This window comes from Humulus lupulus, chromosome 6 (assembly GCF_963169125.1).
Source record: "Humulus lupulus chromosome 6, drHumLupu1.1, whole genome shotgun sequence".
Lineage (NCBI taxonomy): Eukaryota > Viridiplantae > Streptophyta > Magnoliopsida > Rosales > Cannabaceae > Humulus > Humulus lupulus.
Genome location: NC_084798.1, coordinates 39329651 through 39354452, shown reverse-complemented (window position 1 = coordinate 39354452; position 24802 = coordinate 39329651).

The window sequence follows — 24802 nt, the reverse complement described above, 5'->3', positions numbered from 1 at the left end:
AGAAAGGAAAATGTAGTTGCAGATGCATTAAGTCAGAAGAGTTACTAGGAAATCTGGTAGCATTTTTTGTAATTGAAAAGTCGCTTCAACAAAAGCTTATTAATGCTGGAATAGAAATAGTCATGGGTCAACTGGCTAACTTGTCCATCCAATCGAATTTACTAGATGATATATATATATCAGGCAAAGGAATGATGACACATTATTATCACATATTGCTGCATTCAAATAAGGCAAGGCTGCAGATTTCTCTATATCAGGATAGGGGCTCTTGAAATATAAAGGCCGGGTATGCGTGCCGAATGACTATGGAATTAAGATGAAGATTTTAGAAAAGGCACACACTACCCCATACTAAGTTCACTCGGGGACTACCAAGATGACTCATGAACTCAAGGCACTATATTGGTGGCCGGGAATGGAGAAAGATGTAGCAGAGTATGTGTCCAAATGCCTTATATGGCAGCAAGTAAATGCAGAACACCAGATACCCGCAAGCTTATTGCAACTGCTTAGTATTCAAGAATGGAAGTGGGAAGACATAACCATGGACTTCGTGACAGGATTACCACGAACAAGTAAGCAACACGACTCGGCTTGGGTTGTGGTAGATAGACTCACCAAGTCAGCTCTCTTCATGTCTGACAAGACTACGTACACTGCGGACCAGTACACAGACATTTATGCTTGAGAAATTGTACGACTCTATGGAATCCATAAGACCATAGTATCCGATACAGGATCAGTGTGCACATCAAGATTTTGGGGAAACTTATAACAAGCCATAGGTACCAAGATAAGTCTGAGCATACCATACATATTTTAGAAGATATGTTTCACGCTTGCGTACTAGACTTCGGATGATCGTGGAGTATGTATTTGCCACTTATAGAATTCTTCTATAATAATCGCTACCAGGAAACTATGGGTATGGCACCCTATGAGCTACTTTATGGAAGGAAATGTTAGTCACCGTTACATTGGGACAAGGTAGGAGAAAGGCAACTTCTTGGACTCGAGGCTATTAGAAAGGCTCAAGACGCGGTGGAACAGAATAGAAAGAGTATGCTCGCTGCTCAGAGTCGATAAAAGAGTTATGCAGATGCCAAGCAATGAGATATGGAATTGAAAGTCTGAGATCAAGTCTTCTTAAGAATATCTCCTATGAAATAAGTGAAGCAGTTTGGGAAGAAAGGCCTACGTAGTCCCTGATTTATAGGTCCTTTTGAGATATTGGACAAGGTGGGACCAGTAGCATATAGATTAGCCCTACCGCCAGTTCTAACAAATAGCCACAATGTATTTCACATCTCGATGTTGCGTAGACATGTGTCAGACCCATCCCACATTCTCAAGTATGATAAGTTAGCACTTCAGAAATACCTAAGTTGTAAGGAATGATCGGTTAGCATCCTAGAGAATGGGATGAAGGAATTACCGTCTAAGAGTATTTTGATACTCAAGGTCTTATGGAGTAATAGTAAAAAATGGGAGGCAATGTGGCAATAGGAGGATGACATCCGAGCACGGTATCCGAAATTGTTTGGTAAGTAAATTTCAAGATGAAATTCTTTTAAGTAGGGGAGAATTGTAGCGTCTCAGAATTTTACTTAGTTAGATAGTAGTAGCTTGTGCTGTAGTATTTTAGTTTTCGTGATTATTGGTTCAAGCCAAGATTTATTTGGAAACTCATAGAGATAGTTAGGGACTTTATAAGTTTAACCTATAGTTTAGAAATATTAATTTTATCACAAGGTTGTATTAATATAGCTGGTCCTAGAAATATTATTCATTATAACCTAAGGTTTAGATAGAATAATTAAGGATGTGACATTTGTCACATGTATGATTATTAAGGATTTAAAGATTTTAGCTGAATAAATTAATCAAGGATAAACCTAGGAAGTCTAGAACCTTCCCTTAGATGTTAGGATCTTGAATTACTTAGTCAAAGTTGTTTAAACAACTTCAAGTGTGCTGAAAGTGTGAAAAAATGTGTTTAATATATTAGCGTAAGTCGATATATTGCTGCTATAGGGGTCGATATATCACCTATGATGATAAGGAAAACACGTCGACTTAGCATGAACAAAACCATGGACCCTCGGGAATATGGGGGAGGCGATATATCAACTCCACTTGCATATTTTAAAAGTCCATGGAATCCGAGCTAGAAATGACCCTCAACAACTTGTACTTGCTCTTGAACGATTTTGACCAAGTTTTAGGCATCTGTTGAGTAGAAAATTCAATTTTTCGTCATTGATTTATTCATTTTAATGGGAGTTAGTTTAACTTCTTGAACTCTATATCTAGAACCCTTCACTAAGTCATTTGCATTATCTTTCAAACACTTCTCAGAGCCTCTAAGCTGCTAAAATTGTTATAGAGAAAAACACTAGGGTTTTGGGGTTAAAATCTTTCAATTCTAAGGTATCCTAAACACATGGGAAGTAAGCTAGAGTGTGATTTTGTATTGAGGTGTAGATTGAAGTTCTAAGCTATCTAAGGTACTCTTTATTCTCAGGTTTAGTTCATTGCTATTCTTCTTATTCTTTGGTTTTTCTTCAAATCCTAACTTGTTATAATGGCTTTTTGTTAATTTTTTGATTTTCCTTGAAACTTCAGGTTTTCAATAAGGTCTTATCTCGATGGTTTAGATCTTCTTTTCATCTTCTTTTCTTTGGGAAACTTATGGTTTTACTATTTGATTTTACGAGTTTCCAATCCCGCACTTGTCTCCAATACCCCGATTTTGGTAAGGAAAATAAGTTAAATTCTATGTGTTATGATTATGTTTAAATGATGTGTATGTATGTATGTATGTATGTATGTATGTATGTATGTATGTATGTATGTATGTTGTTTTTCTTATGTTTGTAGTCGCTTGGGAAATATGGTTATATAGATAGCAAATCCTGAGATTTTTATCATTATCATAGAGTATAGTTGTGTTTAAACCTACCTCTAAATTGTAGCAAGAGGACTTGGATGGTTTTTATCACATACTATAGTAATGATTTATTGGCCATTAATTTGTAGTCTTATATTTTATGCTTTATGTTTGTACGTCTTACGTTTTATGTTATGCGTTAGTAGTTTTTCCTTACTGGGCATTAGGCTCATTCCTTTTTATTTAGATGGTGTATGTAAATGAATATGGAAGGCGGGATGGATTCTAGGTGGCTTTGGCATGTGTATTGGGAGAAGACTAAAGAAATAGACCGATGGAATCAATCGAGGATGACGTTGACATTTGAATCTTATTTATGTATTTATGATTTTCGCATTTAGTATTTGAACATTTAATTAAAGGTTTTGTTTTTATGTAATAACAATGGGATCCCGTGTTTTGGATTTTCTATAATAAAGTCTATTATTTTATATATATATATATCCAAAAGATAGTAGTATGTCCTAGTATTTTTTGTTTAAAGATTCAAGGTCTTTTAGTTAGTTGGGTCTTTACAATCTCAAGTGACTCATCTCCCCCATCTCCTTTAACTTTGTTGACCTACATCTTCCCGAGATCCACGGTAACTCATTCCCTTCGAACTTGAGACCCACGACACATTTTTCCTCGCACGACAACAAGAAAAGGTTACATCTCTAACCCTAGTCCATTTTAAGCGAAATGCATGTTGAATATGTGAACTGTGGAATGAGTTCATCAATTTTGTGGGCTTTTCTTTATGGTTTGAACTAGTGGCTTGATAGGTTCGATGGTATCTCGATAGTATGCTCGATAGGGTAGTATGAATTCTTGGATAGAAGCTCAAAAGGTGCTCGATATGAAGAATATAAATTGCTCGATGGGTCTGTGGTCTGTGCTACAATGATAGGATCAATAGGAGCTCAACAATTGCTCAATAGTCTTTATAGTTTTATGGATAATGTTGCTCGATAGGTTTGATTGTAGCTTGATGCATATCGATAGTTCTTTATGGAGACATATTATGCTTTTCTCGATAGGCTCGACAATGTCTTAATAGCCTCGATAGTTTTAGGGATGATGTTGCTCAATAGGCTTGATTGTAGCTTGATGCATGCTCGATGGTTCTTTATATAGAAAAATTATCATTTCCTCAATAGGCTCGATACTGGCTCGACAGGGTTATATTATAGCTTGATGACAGTGTTTAATTCAGTTTTCTTATATATTTTTTTTTAATTTTTTCCTGATTCTGTTTAACATTCTATTCTCTTACAAAAAAATTTCATGTGTCGATGCAGATGTCGTTGTTGTTTGTTTCGTTTCAAGATCACTTTCCTGGCTGAGTCACATATAGGGGTGGTAGGACTTTTGTTGATATTAATAAAAGGTTTGTGGAACTGGACTTGATAGAAAGGGCTAAGGAATCCCCTTTCAAGCACTTCTTCTTGGCTTCAGAGTTTCATTTCTCAGGAGTACATTAGTTGATGTTGAGGAAAATAGTAAGTCCAAAAGAAGATGAGGTGTATTTCTTTTTGGGCTCCAAGTCTTGTAGATTCGGCGTGGAAGAGTTTGCTCTGGAGACGAGGTTGAATTTTAGTTCTGCACCGTCACAAGCAGGGTTGGATGAGCGTCTGACCAATGACCACTTGATAAAGGAGTATTTCAATGATCTTGAGAAAGTAAAGGTCCTACAGTTGGAGAATGTGTTCAAAACTTGTACTGTTGTCCAATATGTGTATAAGCTGGGTATTTGTTTGTTGGTTGAGAGGGTTCTTAATGTCATAGAGGGAAAATTAAATATATGGTGAGATATACTGAAAATTGTTGAGGGCATAAACTACTTCTTCAGCTATCCATGGGTGAGGTTCTCTTACAAGAGGCTTTTATATTCTTGTAAGAAGAACATGCACTGCCAGAAGGCTAACTATGAAAAGAAGAAGGATGACAATGTGCAACAATAGTTGAATTACAGTTTTTATGGTTATGCCCAGACAATACAATATTGGGCATATGAGGCCATTTTGTAGCTTACGACAAAGTTTTTTGTGAGCTCGAGAAATATGGTTCTGATGATACTTAGTTGGTCACACCGAAAGATTAAGGATTTCACAAAGGTTGTCCTCTCACTGATGTTATCAAAGGGAAATGTAAGTTATATTTGATTGGCGTTAATCAATTACATTTAGCTATATGTTTATCTTTTTACAAGTATTTGAATTAAATCAGTGTTTTATATTGTTTGCAGTTGATCGTCCTTCCGTTGTTGAAGCCCCGACTAATAGAGGTCAATTATTACAACTCCTTGACTCTAGGAGATGTTCCCTTGTATCTCGGACATGGCCAGGGTCCTAAGGAGTTTGATGGGGAGAAGGAGGCGGCCATGGATTTTGAGAAAGTGGTCGAGATAGTTTCTCCAGTTTCCCATGTAGCGAAGATTTTTTATGTTGTTGTCCCTGAGGCGGAGGACGTTGCAGGTCCCACTGCTCCCGCCGCCCCTTCTGCAACCCTAGCCCCTGTTCTAGCAAATATAAAAGAGTTGATGCAGTGGTTGGAGAGAGTCGAGGGTCGAAAGGAGACCCTTCTGAATAGCGAGTCAGTGATCATGGACGCAGTTAGTCAGATCCTGACATTTATTAAGGAACAACCGAGGGACTCCAGAGCAGATTAAGAATCAAAGTCACTTTATATTCTAGATTACTTTGAACTTGATCAATCCATTCCTCCCACCATTGTTGTGACACCTGATGCTATGATTTCGAGAGTCATTATTGTCAACCCTGAGGAGGTGCCTGAGGTTTAGTTTAAGAGGAGAAGTTGAAGGCCAGAACGGTTTAAAGACTACACTGATCCAATGAGGAAGATACCTCGCACTGATGCTATTGCAGATACAGAGGAGGCATTGGTGCTTGACCCTCTCAAGAGGCCAGCTGCCAAGTAGTATAGGACATTCTACAAACGGCTGCTTGGAAACATCCCAAATAAGACTCCAAGGGATGTGAAGACAGAGTGTTACGATCCAGCATGGTTTCTGACGTGGGAGACACCCCGGTCGTGTGTCGATGATGTGGTAAGCTATTTAATTAAATGTTAATAAATATATCCCATTTTATCATCGTTTTAAGTTCTATTTTGACTGGCTCGATAGGGGTGCATGCTTTTCATACTACATTTAAGCCATGGTTTTTTTTTTCAGCTGCAATCTCCATTCTTTACAATTTGTAACTCTTAGGTCCCAGAAGTTGATTTTGTATCAGTTAGGTCCCCAATATTTTCAAATCATATCAGTTAGGTCTCTAAATGATATTTTTGTTTCTTTTTTATTTCAAAATACACAAATAAAATATAAAAAAATAGTGAAGCAATCTTAAAAAAAATTGGACGACTTAATTTATAACAATACGAAACATGACATTGAAACAAAATTATATTTTCATGACATTTTTAAAATATTTAATGGTTTTATAAATTAAATTAGTTTTTCATTTAAAAAATTCTTACCTACAAATTTTTAATATTAATAACTAAACTATCACGAGATTATCAATATTTATAATATACATATTTATTTTTTATTTGTTTTATAATGAAACTTATAACTAATCATATATATATATGCACATAATTAACTTTATATACACTATTATTAAGTTTTAAAAAGAATTTATGAAATAAAAAAGCATGAACATAATAAAAATTGATAATATCAAGATAATCGAGATAACATAGTTATTAATATTAATTATAAAACACTGTTGTAGGTAAGAGTATTCTTTTTATTAAAACATTAATTTAATTTATAAAAATATTAAATATTTTTAAAATTGCCATGAAACTATTTTTTTCTCATGTCATGTGTGTCATTGTCATAAATTAAATGTCCAAATATTTTAAGAATGATTCACCATTTATTTTATATTTTTTTTTTATGTATTTTCAAAGAAAAAATAAGCAAAGATAGCATTTAAGGACCTAGCTGATACAAAATCAACTTTTAGGACCTAAGTGTTACAAAGTGTGAAGAATGGGGACCGCAGCTCACAAGATTCTGACCACAAGTATTTGTATGGGGAGAAATGCGAGGTATACACTGACCACAAGAGTTTGAAGTATTTCTTTACACAGAAGGACCTGAACATGAGACAGAGACGTTAACTAGAGTTGGTGAAAGATTATGATTGTGATATTCTTTATCATCCGGGGAAAGCCAATGTAGTGGCGGATGCATTGAGCCGGAGAGGCCCAAGTCAGATATACAGTTCTACCCAGATCTCAAGAGAGTTAGCTGATAAGATGGTTAGAGCAAGGATAGAATTGGTGGTGGGCCGGTTGGCCAATATTACTCTATAGTCGACCCTGCTAGTGCGTATTAAAGAGGGACAGTTGGTAGACACTCAGTTATAGGAGGTTAGAGAGAATGCCTTAGCGGGAGTAGCTAAGGACAATTCTATTTCTGAGGTTAGTTTACTTCGGTATCAGGGGCGGATTTGTGTTACAGCTGATGAGGGGATTAGACGAGAGATATTGGATGAATCTCATACGGCGCCGTACTCACTTCATCCAGGTACCACGAAGATGTACCAGGATCTACGGATGTTATATTGGTGGCCCGGGATGAAGAAGGATGTGGTGGAGTACGTAGCCAGATGCTTAACCTGTCAACAGGTGAAAGCTGAGCATCAGCGACCAGCAGGGTTGCTTCAGCCTTTGGGTATTCCCTAGTGGAAATGGGAGGATATCATGATGGATTTTGTGGGAGGTTTCCCCAGGATGGTTGGGCTACATGCCTCGGTGTGGGTGATAGTGGACAGGTACACCATGTCAGCCCATTTTCTTCCAGTGAGGTCGACATATACTATGGATCAGTATGCTGAGTTGTATGTGAGGGAGATCGTACATCTCCATGGGGTTCCTAAGTCTATAGTGTCAGACCGGGATCCTATCTTTACTTCCAAGTTTTGGAGTGGTTTGCAGAAGGCTATGGGAACTCAGTTGAAGTTCAGTACAGCCTTTCATCCTCAGATTGATGGACAGTCTGAGAGGACGATTCAGGTGTTGGAAGATATGCTCAGAGCATGCGTGATCAACTTTGAAGGGTCATGGAGTAAGTATCTTCCCTTGATTGAATTTTCGTATAACAATAGTTACCAATCAACGATTGGAGTAGCTCCCTACGAGATGTTATATGGGAGGAAGTGTAGATCATCCATTCATTGGGATGAGATGGGTGAGAAGAAGTATTTGGGACCAGAAATTGTTCAGAGGACAAGTGAAGCTATAGAAAAGATCTGAGCTAGGATGCTCGCCTCGCAGAGCAGACAGAAAAGCTATGCTGATCCCAGGCGTAGGGACGTGGAGTTCCAGGTTGGGGACCACGTGTTCCTTCGAGTTTCACCATTGCGAGGGGTGAGGAGGTTTGGTAGGAAGGGCAAGCTAAGCCCTAGGTTCATCGGACCTTTTGAGATCCTGGAAAGGATTGGTCAAGTGGCTTACAGGTTAGCCTTGCCACTATCGTTGTCAGGAGTCCATGACGTATTCCATGTTTCTATGCTCCAGAAGTACGTCTCTAATGTGACTCATGTGTTAAGGTATTAAGACTTGGAATTGTAGTCAGATCTAGCTTATGAAGAACAACCGGTTCAGATCTTGGATCGAAAAGACAAAGTACTACGGAATAAGACAATTCCTCTTGTTAAGGTGTTATGGAGGAATAGTAGGGTCGAGGAAGCGACCTGGGAGCTTGAGACAACGATGCGGGATCAGTATCCCGAGTTATTCAGGTAAATTCCGAGGACGAAATTCTCATTAGGAGGGGATAATTGTAACGGCCCAAATTTACTAATAAGGCTTAAGGGCCTTGATTAGTGCGTCGGGAGGGCATAATTAGATTATATGTGATTTAATGATTAAATGCATGATATATGATTATTTGAATATTTGTGATGCATGACTATGTGTATTAGTATGCATGTAGGCCCTCATTAGGTTACAAGGGCATAATTGTAATTTTCGCCTGTTGAGGGCATAATTGTTTATATATGTGATAAATTGATGAGAGCAGATTATTACGTGGATATATTTGTAATCTGTGGCTCGAGACGATCCTAGAGAGCGGTTTAGCGAAAAAGTCACAGCGGGGATTCATACCCGGCTCGGGGCAAGCCTGGGGTATTTCTAGGAATTTAGAGAGTATATTGGGGTCAATTTTGACATTGAGGAATATAATTGGTGATTAGTTAGGTGTCGGGAAGTAAGTGGTAAATACTAGAGACACAAGAGGAATTAGCGGGAATTGGGTGAAATGACCAAAATGCCCCTAGGTGGATTAAAAGGCTTAGGAAATTATGGGAGGGTTTGTGGTCATTTGGCTTATAAAAGATAGGTATTATTAAAGTTTTATACTTAGTGGAATTTGTAGAAGGGGCTGGAATTCTGAAGGAAAGAAAAGAAAGGAAAGGAAGAAAAGAAATGGAATTAGAAATCTGTTTTTTCTCTCCATCGGTTTAGGCTTTCCTCCATCAATTCTTGAGGTTTTGGAGCAGAAACTCAGGGAAAGCCAGAGTAAAGCTTAAGGCTAGATTCCTTGGTGTGACCTGAAGAATTGGCAAGGGCAATCCATTTATTTGAGGTAAGCTTTAGGGTAGTTTTCAGTTCTAGTATTGATGTTGAGCTAGTTTTTCCTAAGAAAAATTCTGTGGAAATTCTAGGGAGTTGAGGGTGAAGATTTGAGGAGGAGAAGGCTAAGCAAGAGTGGGACACAACCTAGGCTAAGCTCATCCATCAGAGGTAAGGAACCCAAGCTTAAGTTTTGTGATTTCTGTGGTTTCATTGAGTTTCTGAGTTTTGGGTCCAGCCATAGTGAATTCTATGTTTAGGGATGCATGTGATTAGGTTATGTGTATTTTGGATGCTTGGGATGAGTGGAGGATGTTGATAAGCTTTTTTTTAAGTTTGGTTGAAGTTTGGAAAAGTTTTGGTAAAGTTTGGCTCGGGAAAATCGAAGGAGGAAAAAAAATGAAAGGGTGCTGTTCTGTGACTAGCGCTACAGTGCTAGCCTTTGGCCGCTGTAGCGCTAGGCCAAGTGTTCTGAGGTGTTTTTGGTTTTGTTTGTAGCGCTATAGCGCCCTCCAAAGAGCGTTTTAGCGCTACCCTGTCTCCAGAAAATAGTTTTTGGGTTATTTTCAAGGGCTCGGGATTGGTCCCGAGGCTAGGTTTTGGATTTGAGGTTTGGTGATGATTTTGATCTATGGATGTGACTAGGTGTGCCCTAGGGCTCAAGAGGGATCGTGCTTGAGGATCAAATCGAACAAAGCTAGCAAATCCAAAGGTAAGAAAACTGCACTCGATTATGTATTTGTGATGGGACTAAGTGCTCCTGTTAACTGTATAATGTCATAGATGGTATTACGCCATGGGACATATGATATACGACCTAAGGGTGCCGTAAATTATATTAGCGTACAGGGCACGGCTTAGCCACTGGTAGCTGATGACAGCGTAATATTCACTGAGCTCGGTTTAAGCGGGCCGGAGTCAGTGGGATAAATAGAGGGGGCGGCCTAAGGGCGTCAACCCTAGTTATCATATGCGGATTGATTATTGATATAAATTGATATACTTGGTATGATGAATACTTGATTATCATGAATGCTTGAACTGATTGAGTACATGCTTTTGCAGTCTGAGATATCTTATTGTCTGTTGATTGAAGTGCTTTGTTATTGTGTTTTCTTGCTGGGCCTTGGCTCACGGGTGCTACGTGGTGCAGGTAAAGGCAAAGGCAAGTTAGACCAATCCTAAGATGGAGAGCTGCGGGGTTGAATGTACATAGTCAGCTGTTCGGCCGCCACGACCAAGGAGTGGAACAGGATGGAATATGCTTAACTGTCTGTTTTGCCTTAGTATGGCCAAGCATTTAGATATTGAATCTTTCGTAAACAGTCTTTAACTTATTACTTCTGGGATCCCATGTAAAAAGAAAATGTCTAATTATAAGAAATGCAGTTTTTGAGGTCAAAATCTTTTAACCTAGTTCAACTTTAGTTTCAGTAACACGTTTTGAATTAAATGACTTGATTATCAAGTCTTGCACCTTTATAAACACACAGTGTAATGGTCTTGGCTATCCAGGGCGTTATAGTGAGCCTATGGGTATTTTGGTAATTTAGTGAATTACCGAGAATTATTTGGGTATGAGATATATTTGGAGAAAATAAATGTATTATGAAGATTAGTGGATTAATTGGGATTTTTAAGTGTAATTTGAGGTTTAGCGGGGAAGTGGTGTCAAATGACATCTTTGCCCTTGTGAGCTTTGGTGAGAGACTTAATTGGCAGAGGCATAATAGTCTTTTGCCAAGGTATTTGCAAAGACTTAGCCAAGTCTGAAGCCAAAAAACGGCAATGCACGCTTCTCTTACTCTCTCTCTCTCCATTGGAAGTTCTTTCTCAGGCGTTGAAGAGGAACTCTTGGATTCTAAGTCTACAAGTGATCTTTGGTGGATTAGGAGGCTTGTTGTTGAGGATTAGGAATTGCTAAGCTAAGGAAATTAAGTTCGGAAGCTCGAAATCTAAGAGGTATTTACGCTTTTGAGTTTTTTCTTTTTTGTGCTTTAGAGACATCATTGGATTTTGGTTTTGGGTGTGTGTTGGTGATTTTTGGTGGTTGTATGTTTTGTATCTGAGTTGATAGTGTCGTTCGGTGGACGAAAATTGATTGGAAGGCAGTTTTGGTAAGGTTTTGGGCTAGTTTCAAATTTCTAAAATTGCAGAATTCTGGGTTCACGGGGTAGCACCGTGACCTGCATAAACTCATTTGAAGCAGCGGTGCCTCGAACTGCCTTAGTGCCACGGTGCTTGGCGGGCTACGCCATGGCACAAGTCCAGGGGATATTGGGTTGGGGCTCTCTACCAAGTCAGGTGTTCTGCGTTATGGAGACCCAAACCTAAAGCCTCGGGAACTATTCCACTACTCGGTTGGGTGGAATCTAGGGCTCCAAAGGCTAGGACTTGGTCTTAAAGATCTTTATTGGTTTTAATTCTTGATGGTATTAATCGTTAATGTTGTGACTAGGGTTCCGTGAGGCTCGGGAAAGATAATCACACTCGAGATCGCTCTGTCATTAGCACAAGACTTGAGGTAATAAGAAAACTAACACTTGGACAAAGTTTAGGGCATGCATCCCAATTATAGAGTGCGGGGATGACCGTGTCATGAATCTGTTCAAAGTTAAATATTTTCTTTGTATAAATCTCTACTGTTATAACTACTTGTATTATTTGGTTGTGATTGTGATCGATCGACCCTTGATTATTGAACACGGGTAGGACATGTTGTTAATCTGTTTAAAGTAAATGTTTGCTAAAGATAAGCATTTGTTGCTATAAACGCTAGTAATGATGGGTTGATGCTTATTATTGATCATTCGGGAGGCCGTTATCGACCTTGAGGTGGTTATTTGCACTACATGCGTATGTAGGCCATAGTGGCGGGGCAATTCGATAGGTGCGATGTACACCGTAGTGGCGAGGCCATTATAGGGTGTGTGATCTACTCGACATGAGTCGTTATACAGGTTGGAAAATTAATGTGAAGTTGTTTATGATTTGTATGTTTGGAGTGAATGCATTTATTATCCGTGAAGCATATTATTTCTTACAGATGATTATTTGGATATTTGTTATGCCATGTGGGGTTTCCTTGTTGGGCCTCAGCCACGGGTGCTCTGTGGTGCAGGCAAAGGCAACGTAAATGGTGATGAGCCATAAGTTGGAAAGATATGGAGCGGTGCATACATGGTCAGCCTGCTCGGCCACCACAGTCGAGATTTACTGAGGGACTCAATGTAAAGGTCTGAACTTTGTTGCTTAGGTCAAATGTTTGTAAAACTACATTTGTAATTATGTTTTTAATCAGCTTTTGGGGATCCCATGTAAACTCTTTTACACACTTATTGAAAAGTTGAACCTTTTTATCCAAAAAATTTACTGTGTGGGCCATTATGTTACTGAAATTACACTTTTTGAGTCTAAACAACTTGTTGAATGAGTTAAGAACAGTTTTAAACACAGTGTAACGACCAAAAATGTACACTCGTTGCTAAATATAAGCTCGAATCATGTCTTGGTAATTAATGTTTTGAATATATTTTTGACTACGTAATTGAATGATATCCCTTCGTTGCATGCTAGAATAGGGAGCGTGAGCTATATTGATAGGGTGTGGCCCCTGACTGCTATGTGAATAAGAAAAGACATGCTTGTTAGCACTATTACTGCATGAGGAGGCTATTGAAATGCATTTTAGCATTTTTGTTGCTCATGTATGCTTTAATTGTTCAAATTTGACCTTGGAACAATCTAGAGGTTGGTGCCATTGTCTGACAACCGGAGGCATTGAGTGTAAAAATAATTGGAATAATGCCTCTAAGGAGATTAATTGGGATTTGTGTCAGAAGTAGGGAGGCAGAGAATGCTATAGTGGAACCTCATATTAGTCCTCATGGAGTGGGAGTAAATGTTAACTGAGGTGCAATCTAAATTACAGAGACAAGAGGAAGGACTAGGAAGTTGAGGCAATAGATGTTGTCAGAGAATGTTGCCCACCATGTGATACCTACACCAATAGGTTTGGTGGTGCAACCTGATGTGAGGGAATCAGTTGGAACTATTGTGAGAAAGGTTCTGAAAGCAACACCCTTATATTTTGAGGAAGAAATAGATTCAGTTAGAGCAAAATTGAACAACGAATAAGTATGGATAGTTCCATCCTAGATTTTACAAGGATGGTGGGTTATGATAGGATGGCTTATACCAAGTTTATTCCACGAGAGAGTGCTTTGATATGGTGGGAGGTTATAACCCAGATTAAGAATATCACTATATAATGCCACAGAGGATTCTGTTAAATATTAAATGGAAGGTATTATATTGACTCAGTCTGACTGCGAAGGTGGATAAGGTCACAAGTCAGATTAGGGCATTAGTATTGTGATTGAAAATTCCTGGAAGATTAATAGGTTGGCAAGAATTACAGATGGTATAGTGTTGACAGACGTCACAAGAAAAGAAGGATGTGTTTGGGAGTTGAATCTTATGATGGATGGCGATGGAAGGTCGCTTTTGTATTGGGAATTACTGTGTATGCTCAAGTGGAAGAGAAATCCTGTATTTTTAATAGGACAGAGAACAAGGGATCGAGAGAGGGTATCATAAGGAGTGATGCTCAGAAAATAACCCCTTTGTTTTCAAGATACAGTAAGGGTAATGGCCCCATTTACCTTAAGGAAATGGTATGAATACTTGTGGTACTGCCTGGTCAGAGAAATAATTTTGGGGTAATTGAGGCAAGTGTCAGGGTGGAAAATTGAATTGGACAACTTATTTAGAGATCACACCACATAGGTGACAATTTAGCGCAAATTTTCTTGTTGTGTCAAGTATGGTGATAAATAAATTTTGAAGACCTTGTGATTTGAATGGGGTGAGGTTTGGTACCCTTCTATCTATCAAAGAGTTAGTAATATTTAGGAGTTGGATTAAATCATGATCGGTGGGAATCAGATGGTAATTTTGAGCTTGTGGGTGAAGATCCCTTTGTGATTATGAGTGCTAAGGATGAACCTTGTGTTCTAACGACTTCAATGTTGAAGGCTAGAAACCTATTACAGGAGCTGTTGAATTGTAAGAGACCAAATTGGTTGGAGGGTTTTGAAGGTGTCTCCAAAAGATTTACTTGAATTATTGCTGTATTGAGAGACCGATTAGGAGATAGAATTGGAACTAGGAATAGAACTGACATAAAAAAACATTACTGAATGGTACTAGAAAAGTTAAAAGAAATGGAGGTTTAGTTACAAGGAATACTTGGTGTCGGATTTTTCATGTCTAGCTTCTTGTTATGGGGTGCACCAATATTATTTATGAAGAAGATAGATGAATTATTTTGGATGTGTACTGACTACCGAGGTTGGATAAGGTTATTATCAAGGATAAGTATTCACCGTTAAAGGTTTACGACTTGGATGATTAGTTGCAAGGGTAGACAAGATTTCTGAAGGGTGATCTTCGATATGGTTATCAACTAAGTGAGGATCATGGAAGAAGACATTCCAAGGATTGCTATTTGCATAAGGTATGGACACCATAAATTTTTGGGGATGTCTTTTGAACTGACTAAGCTTTTATGGTATTGACGAATAGAGAGTGTGAGGAACATTTGGAAAAGTTCGTGATAGTGTTAATTGATAACGTATTGGTTTATTCTCAGACAGATTATTAACACAAAGAACATCTCTGTTGATATTACAGAGGCTGAGGAAGCATGGATCACAGGTAAGGTTTCAAAAGTAATGGGTTCTAATTTCTTCGAGTGATGTTCAAAGTTACATTATGGGAAAATGATGGGATGGTGCATGCTTTAGCTAAGATAGCAATTGTAAGGAATTGGCCAAAGGAACACTCTAGAGGTCATAAATACTATGGAACTGGTGAAACATATAAACATTTACCTGAAGCATCTTCAAGGATGGCCATACCCTTGATTGAAGTAACGTGAGGACCTGAGGTTTGTCTGAATAGACAGCTGCATATATAATGGGTTTATAAAAGGTTAAATAGAGTTTAATTATCACGCCATGGTATCAATATAAGCATGTGGGGGATTGATATATAAGGACGGTATAGTGAATACTATCCTTATTGTTTAAAAACAAAGAGTTCATAGTGCGGCGCGTGAGGGACTAGGATGCTGTGTGTGTATACTGGAAAAATGATTGCTTATGCTTCACGACGGTCAAAAGAATAAGAACATGGATGTTCTACCCAAGATGTGAGTTGATAGTAATGATGGTTGCATTTAAGGTGTGGCGACAATATTGGTGGAAAAAAAAACGTGTGAGATGTACAAAAGTATATAATTTTAAATGTTTTGTTATCCATAGAAGTTTTGGCTTGAGATGAAGACGTTGGTGAGAACTTGTGAAAGGTTGACAGTGAAGTCATTTATTATCCAAGGAAAACTAACATGGAGGCAGTTGTCTTGAGTTGGAAAGGTCCAAACTAAGTGTATGATTCGAAATTAGACTACATCAAAGTCAGTTGAGGAAATGAGTAGAATTGGCATAGGATTTGTGATTGATAATTGGTAAGTATAACTTTATAAATAGTTAGATACAGAAAGAGAAACTTATAGGGGTGGTTAAGGACCTTACTACCTTAACATGGATAGGTTGAGATACGAGGATCAGATACGTGTTCCAGTGGATGCTATAATTAAGATGGGAATTATGGATGAATCTTATACCACCTCATGCGCCATATATCCAGAAATTATGAATGGGTATCAAGACTTAAAATCTGTATACCAGTGGCTAAGTGCCTAATCTTTCAACAAGTAAGTGTTGAGTAACAGAGGCTAGCGGGACTACTATGACCCTAGGACATTCCAAAGTTAGTATGGGTGGATATAATTATGGACCTTATGGACGGATCGCCTTGGATCGCGAGTAAAATGATTTTGGTATGAGAGGTTATGACTCAATATTCCAAGTTAGTAAAATTCTGGTTGATGCGAGCAAATTATAATAAGAATTAATGCATGCGAAGGGAGATCGCATATCTTTGTGGGGCATCAGAGTCGATAGTTTTGTATTGAAGCCCTATATTTCCAAGTTTCATAAAGGCTCGCATGGGGCTAGGGGTATAAGATTGAGGTTTGATAATACTTGTTATCCTAACACAGATGGACAAAGTGAGAGGATAAATCATATTTTTGACGTCATGCTTCGGGCATGTGAACTTTAGGGACACTGGAGTAAATATAGTCCCTTGATTGAATTGTGATGATTGCTAGTCAACAACCGGAGTGGCTCTACATGAAATAACGTGAGACATGAAGTATTCTAGTCCTGAAGCGGATCGAAAGACCAATGAAGTTATGTAAAATCGTTAGACCAGGAATATCCGCCCCAGTAAAAAGGCATAAAAGTTGCATAAATTCAGATATAGGAACATGGAGTTCCAGGATTGGAGACCTTGTGTTTCTCCGAGTATTGTTGATTAGGGAGATAAGATAATTTAGGATGAAAATGAAATTTGGCTTTAGGATTTTTAGATCTTTGAGATCCTAACAAGAATTAGGCCAGGGGCCTACGAGCCTTACCCTAGTATGGGTGGAGGTTCATAGGGCGTGACAACTTGGTAGTTTTAGATAATGATGCTTAGGAAAGATGTGTCAGGTACTATACTCGTTTGTGCTGAGAGACCCTGTAATTTATGGTAAGACTTATCATGGGAAGAGAGGCCAGTGGATATTCTAGACAAAAAGGGATAAAGTCTCAAGGAATAAGATTATCACCTTAGGGGAAGGGTTATACATAAATAACAAGGTAAAGAACATGACTCTGAAGTTAGAGTCAGATTTGCGGGACCTGTGTCCTGAGATGTTTGAATAAATTTCGAGGACAAAATTTCTATAAGGAGGGGATAGTTGTAACGTCCCAAAATTTCTAATAAGGGTTAGTGCCTTGGTTAGCATGTCAGGAGGGCACATGGAGTAATTATGTGGTAATTAAGTGAATAAATATGTGATTATGCAGATTATATGAGTTATATTACAATATGTCTGTTTATGCATTTTTTAAATATGCTTAAAGGCCTCCTTTTGTTGAAAATGGAATTTTTTTAATTCTCACCTGTTGAGGGTGTAATTGTGATATTATATGTTGTGTGTTTGAGACCACACTATTATGTGGATATATTTGAGATATTCGGCTTAAGTGGGTCCTTTTGAGCAAATTAGTGCAAAAGTCACAATGGGGACTAATACCCAGCTCGGGGTGAGCATGGGTTGTTTTTGTAATTTATTGAATTATTGGGGTATGAGATATATTTGACGAAAATAGGTGTATTAGGAAGGTTAGTGGAGTTAATTGGGATTTTTAAGTGTCATTTGATGTTTAGTGGGGAAGTGGTGTCAAATGACATTTTTTCCCTTGTGAGTTTTGGTATGGGACTTAATAGGCAGAGGCATAATAGTATTTTGCCAGGGTATTAGCTAAGACATTGTAACACCCTAATTTCTCATAAATTACCGAGAACACAGCGTTGGGTCGTAAATTCATAAATATTGCTCTTTTATTGAATAAAACTTGAAAATAAATACATACATGGATCCATGGTTTTACAAAAAATAAAATAATTGTCTTTAACATAAAAATGAGCAACATTAACTAAAACTTTAAAAGAAACTTTCTTTAATAAAAATAAATAATTAGGCTCGCATGATCTTCCTTCACCATATGGTCCCCACAAATACATCATGAAGCTCTTAGGTCCCCACTCGCCACCGGCCTTTCTATCCTTAATTGCGTGAAATAACAACATCATAAGGAGTGAGCTTCTAAGCCCAGTAAGGAAAATACAAACAATAGTTAGTCATATAATCAAACAAAACATAAATTCACAAGAGACATACAAACACAATCCTCTAGGTCATATCATAGCTTAAGTCATAATTCTACATCATAATCTAAGTCATAAATCATAAATCATACTCTAAATCATAAGTCATAGGTCATAAGTCATAACTATAGGTCATAGGTCATAAATCATAAGCATAACTATGGGTCATAATAGCAAGTCAGATACAATAAAAAGATAAGTGTCTATACAGGGGGTGGCAATTAAGCCCTAGACAAAAGTCCGTCATACACCGGACAGCACTTAGGCCTGTCATAAAGTTTTGGCAACCAAGCCTATCGAACATAGTCAGTCATACATCATTGGACACCGTAGGCTTAGACACACTTACCCCTTTATTGTAACTGAAATTTTAGGTCATACAAACATAAACTATATCATAAACTACATAAACTAAGTCATAAAACTAAACTACCTAATTTTCCTTACAAAAAACCAGAATATTGGAGACAAGAGCGGGATTGAAACTCCTAAAACCAAACATAAAGAAACCATAAGTTTATAAAGAAATGAAGTTGAATAGAAGATCTAAACCATCAAGTCAAAAACTTACCAAAAACCTTATGTTTCAAAGGAATTGAGCACCTAACCAAAAGTCACTATCACAAGTTAGGATTTGAAGAAAAATGAAAGAATAATAGAAACTATAGCGAACTTAACCTGAAGATAATGAATAACTTGGATAGCTTAGAACCTTGATCTATACCTCAAACACCGAAATCACACAAAATCTTACTTCCCAAGTATTTATAAAAGCTTTAGATTTGAAAGCATCAACCGCAAAACCCTAGTGTTTCTCTCTAGAATGAACTTAGCAGCTTGGAGGCTCTGAACTGTGCTTGAATATGAAGAAAAATGGCTGAGTACTAGATCCTATTTATAGAGTTCAATGAGTGAAACTAACTCCCATTTCAATGAATAAATAAATGATTAAAAATGAATAAATTTGAATTATCTGTTCAACAAACGCCCAGAACTCGGTAAAAAATGTTCAAGAACGAGTCAAGGTTGTTGAGGGTTGTTTCTAGTTCTGAATTCTACGAAATTCAAAAATTGGCCACAGGAGCCAATATATCGCCTCTTATAGGAGATATATTGCCCCTACCATGATTTCGAGGGTTCGTGGTTTCATTCGTGCGAAATCGACATGTTTTCCATATTAATCATAGACGATATATCGGCCCTATAGCTACGATATATCTGCATACGCTGATATTTTAAACACGTTTTTGCACATTTCAGGATAATTTGAAATTGATTAAAAACTACTTTGACTGAGTAAATGTGATCCTAACAGATAATGGAAGGTTCTAGAGCTTCTAGATCTTTCTTCTAATTAAACTATTCATAAAAAATACTTAAATCCTTAATAAAGATTCTTGTGACAAGTGTCACACTCTTAATTATTCTATCTAAACCTTAGGTTATAACAAATAATATTCTTAGGACTATATTCATTAATCAAAACTTATGATAAAAATAATATTTCTAAACCATAGGCTAAACTTCTAAAATCCATAACTATTTCTAAGAGTTTCTAACTAAATCTCGGCATTGTCCAATATCCAGAAAACTAAAAATTCTACAGCTATAACTACTACTACTGCTGCTACTACTACTACTACTATTTAGCTAATTAAAATTTCGGGATGCTACAGACATAGACAATTTTGAAGCCAAAAACAAAAATTCACGTTTCTCTTACTCTCTCTCTCTCTTTCCCTTGGAAGTTCTCTCTTAGGCTTTGAAGGGGAACTCTTGGATTCTAAGTCTAGAAGTGATCATTGGTGGATTTGAATGCTTGGTGCTGAGGATTAGGAATTTCTGAGCTAGGGAAATCAAGTTGGGGAGCTCGAAATCTAAGAGGTAAATTCAGTTCTTTAAGCTTTTGAGTTTTTTCTTTTTTGTGTTTTTGAGAAATCATTGGATTTTGGGGGTTGGGTCTGTGTTAGTTGTTTTTGGAGGTTGTATATTGTGTATCTGAGTTGCTTGTGTCATTTGGTGGTCGAAAAATTATTGGAATGTAGTTTTGGTAAGGTTTTGGTTGTGTTTACAATTTCTAAAATCGTAGAATTATGGGTTCGCACGGTAGTGTCATGCCCCTATTCTTGGAGCGCAGCCACCCGCACGAACGCAGTCGAGGCAGGGGTGCCTTGAACCGCCTTACCATTGTCCACTTGGCTATCTGCGCCACTCTGCAAGCGTAGTGAACTTTGGTTCGAGGCTCTCTGCCAAGTCTGGCGGCATGGCTCATTTGTGGGGGCGCTGCAGCTCAAGTGTGGAAAAAGTCAAAAATTAGGTTTTGGGACCCAAACCTAAGGGTTCGAGAATGGCTCCACTACTCGGTTGGGTGGAATCTTGGGTACTTAGTGCTAGGGCTTGGTCTTGAAGCACTATATTGGTTTGAATTCTTGATGGTATTCATCATTGATGTTGTGACTAAGGTTCTACAAGGCTAGGGAAAGAGAATCACACTCGAGGTCTTGCTGTCGCTGTAATGCCCCGGATTCCCTAATATGGTTTATTGGCTGGATTAGTAGGCCGGGAGGGCCATAACTGTTTAATTATGCCATTAAATGTGTTATGCATGCTCATGAGAATTATATTATAATATGATGTTAAATGCTTGCATGTGGGTCCACATTTGTCTACAGGGGTATTTTGGTAATTTGGCCCGTTGAGGGTATAATTGTATACTTGTTTGCATGTCAATGATATATTGTGAGACCACATTATAAGGTGGATTGGTTTGAGTATTTCGGCATGAGATGATGTTTAAATATGATTAATCGGTTTGGTCATAACAGGTTTAAGCTCGGGGCTTGGGGTGAGTCTCGAGGTGATTTTAATAATTAGGGCATTACCGGGGATTTTAGGGTAACGGGATATGAATTATTGGAGTTTGAGATTATTGAGAATAACGGGAATTGGGAAGCATTAATTATGATTAACGGGATAAGTGGAAAGTACCAATTTTACCCTTGGAATGGTTTTAGAAGCCTTAGATGACTTAAGGGCATTTTAGTCATTTGGATAGATTTATATAATCCTTTAGTTGGCTGTAGAAGCATATAGAATAAACAGAGCCAAAACAGGGTCTTTCTTCTCCAACCCGTACACCATCCTTCATCATTTCTTCTTTGATGTTTTTAAGCTCAAAGTGGGGTTTCAAGCTAGGAAATCCAATGGCTGGGTTTGTGGACTTGGTTCAACCATTGGAGGAGGTTCAAATCCGAATTTGAGGTGAGTTTAGCCATGAGTTTCTGGTTTGTACTCTGTTTTTCCTTTAGTTTTTCAGCTTATGGATTCTTGTTGATAGTTTGGATTTACGGAGGTTTTGATTGAAGTTTAGCTTGGGTTTTGATGTGGGTGAGTTATGGGTGATGTTCAGAGGTTAAATTGAGTGTCTGGAGGAGGTTTTTCAGCTGGTTAGAGGGCTTGGTTCCAAGGGAAAACGCAGGGGAAAGTTTGGTGGTGCGTGCTGTCATTTTTGCAATTCTGGGTATTGAGCCGCGGCGAGGCTGTGGTGCGTCGCGGCCCATGGCATTGACAGAGAAGGCCACCTCTGTTTGGGGGGCGCGCCACGGTGTGGCTAGGGCGGGCCGCGGCCCTTAGGGTCATTTTGGCCATAATGGAGTTTTTAGCTTGGGGATTCAAGCCTTAGGCCTCGGGGTCGAACCTAGTGCCCGGTTGAGTAGTGTTTGATGTCTTGGAAGCAAGGTTTTGGTTTGGGAACCCTCTGTTATCATTTTTTATTGATGAATCCTATACTTTGGTTATGACCAGGTGACCATCAAGGAATTTAAAGGATGATTGTTCTCAGGGGTCGTTCTTATAATAGCTTTCACTTGAACCGGTGGTAAGAAAACAGTGTATGGATACAGTTGCACCCTGTATATGTATATGACATGCATGGTTTGTTTTTTAAGCATGTTGGTTGATATATGTGGACATGGATTGCATATTAAAAGCTAGTAAATGTTGACTACTTGATTATGGAACTGACTAGTCAGGGACCGACCCTAAAGTCGATGAACATGCATTGAATGTCTCTATGGCATTAATGCTGGGCCGACCCTAAGGTCGAGGAACTTATAAGTGCTTGCCTGGTCTAAGACCAGATGTTCATAGCCAGGGCATATGGCCCCGATGACTGTTTGTCACACGGCTAGGGGACGTTGCCCATAGTTACGACTCTCGAGTCGGGAGGAAGGTTATGTTGGTGACCAATCACCATGCACCTATCCTGATCAAACTTATGAAAGAACCACTTATCAATTAAGCCCTGGTGACCCTATCGTCACATGGCTAGAGGGAGCTATACCCACTTTTGTGACTTTTGTTACTGTCACCTACCTGCTTTGGACTGATAGTCCTGATTGATTATTATGATCATTGTTGATATTATATCATGTTTTATTGTGTTTTCTTGCTGGGCCTTGGCTCATGGGTGTTATGTGGTGCAGGTAAAGGGAAAGAGAAGCTCACCCAACCTTGAGTGGAGAGCTTGGGCGATGTTGTGTACATATGCGGCCACTTGACCACCATGGCCAAGGAGTTCTCAGAGGGACTAGGGGTTTACGCTATTTTTGCCGCTTAGGTCGGCGGGGATTGTAAATTTGAAACAGTAGCGACCATTTTGTATTATGAACAACTTGTAAACGTTATGAAAGGCTCATGAGCAGTTTTTTATACTTAATGCGAATATCCTTTCCTTTTTACTGGTTTTCACCTTAACCTGATATTAACACTTAGATCACGTTTTTAACCAAAGGACTCGGATAGCGAGTCAAATTTTCGGTTCACTGTTCACCGTAACTGTTCTAGGGTAACCAGGGTGTTACAACTTGGTATCAGAGCAATGCCAAGGTTAAGGTTCCTGTAGACTGGCTGGGTATGTACACACATCACTGAAGTCAAGCTCGACTCATGGTTTGGTAACTATTTATGTGGTTACATGTATAATTGTTTAAATGTGATATATATGCTTTACCTATGTGCATGAGATACCATGTTGAGCCTGTGCCCTGAAATATTATATCTTCAACAAATGTGTGCTAATTAGTACTGAGATTGCTGGAACCTGCTTATTAGTATGGTTGTTTATGAGTTATTATGTGATACATGCTGAGTGCTGAATGCCATAAACATATATCTGTTTGTGAATATTGAATGACTGTGGAATGTGATTATTGTCTGTTTGTTCTTGGACCGTGAGGCGGCAAGAGGTTTAGTTATTAATACCTGACTGGCCGTATTGATTATTGTTTCAGTAAGGTATCAGTGACAGAATGAACCCAGGGCAGACAGACATGTCAGAATAATAACAGTCAGGGTCAAGAGAATGACCAATCCCAGATTCCATAGCCAGCACCTGTAAACTGGCAACAGTTGTTTGAGGAATTACAGGCTACAATGCTGAAACAGGGAGAGGAGCTTCATCTCCTGAGACAGCAGCAAGTGCCTGTAGTGGCCAGTGTTGCAGAGGCTCCTTCTATGTCGGTGCCAGTTACTGGGCAACTACGTGAGGTTGGAAACAAATGGGAACCTTTTTATGAGCGGTTCAGGAAGCAACAACCTTGTTTGAAGGCAGTGCAGATCCTACCAAGGCTGAACAATGGATGAGCATGATTACCACTATTCTTGACTTTATGAGGGTAGTTGGTAGTGAGAGGGTGGCCTGTGCTACCTATATGTTTCGGTAAGACAACTGGATTTGGTGGGAAGTGATTGCCCAGACCAATGAGGGTAGTTTCATACCTTGTTTAATGAGAAGTATTATAATGACGCTATTAGAGCGGCGAAGGCCGATGAATTTATGAGGCTACTTTAGGGAAGCTTGTTAGTAACTGAGTATGCCTTAAAGTTTGACCGTTTGGCAAAGTTTGCCAAGGAGTTGGTGCCCACTGATGGGACTAGAAGACAGCGTTTCTTACAAGGGCTACAACCCAGGTTAGCCCGAGATGTACGCATCACCACTGTGGTAGGAGTTACTACTTATGCACAGGTGGTGGAGAAGGCACTCACAGCTGAGAGTGCAGAGACTAAGATCTGGTGTGACAGTACAACCAGAAGGGATTTCAGGAGGCCAGGTACTCCATTTGTGGGTTCTGGTAGGGGTGTTGGCCCCAGTGATCAGAAGAGGGAGGTTCTTGACACCTTCCCAGTTCTAGGTCCTGACAGACAGCCCCGTGGTATTTCTATGGGTCGTCCAGGTGGTAATGAAGCCTAGAGGTCCTATCCTGAGTGTCCTAGATGCAAGAGGCATCACTTGGGAGAGTGTAGGGAAAGGACTTGCTTCTCTTGTGGAGCAGTGGGTCATCTTAAAAAGGATTGCCCTAAGGCAAGAAAGGGAGAACCTAGGAAGGAAGACAGCTCGGCCCCAGCTCG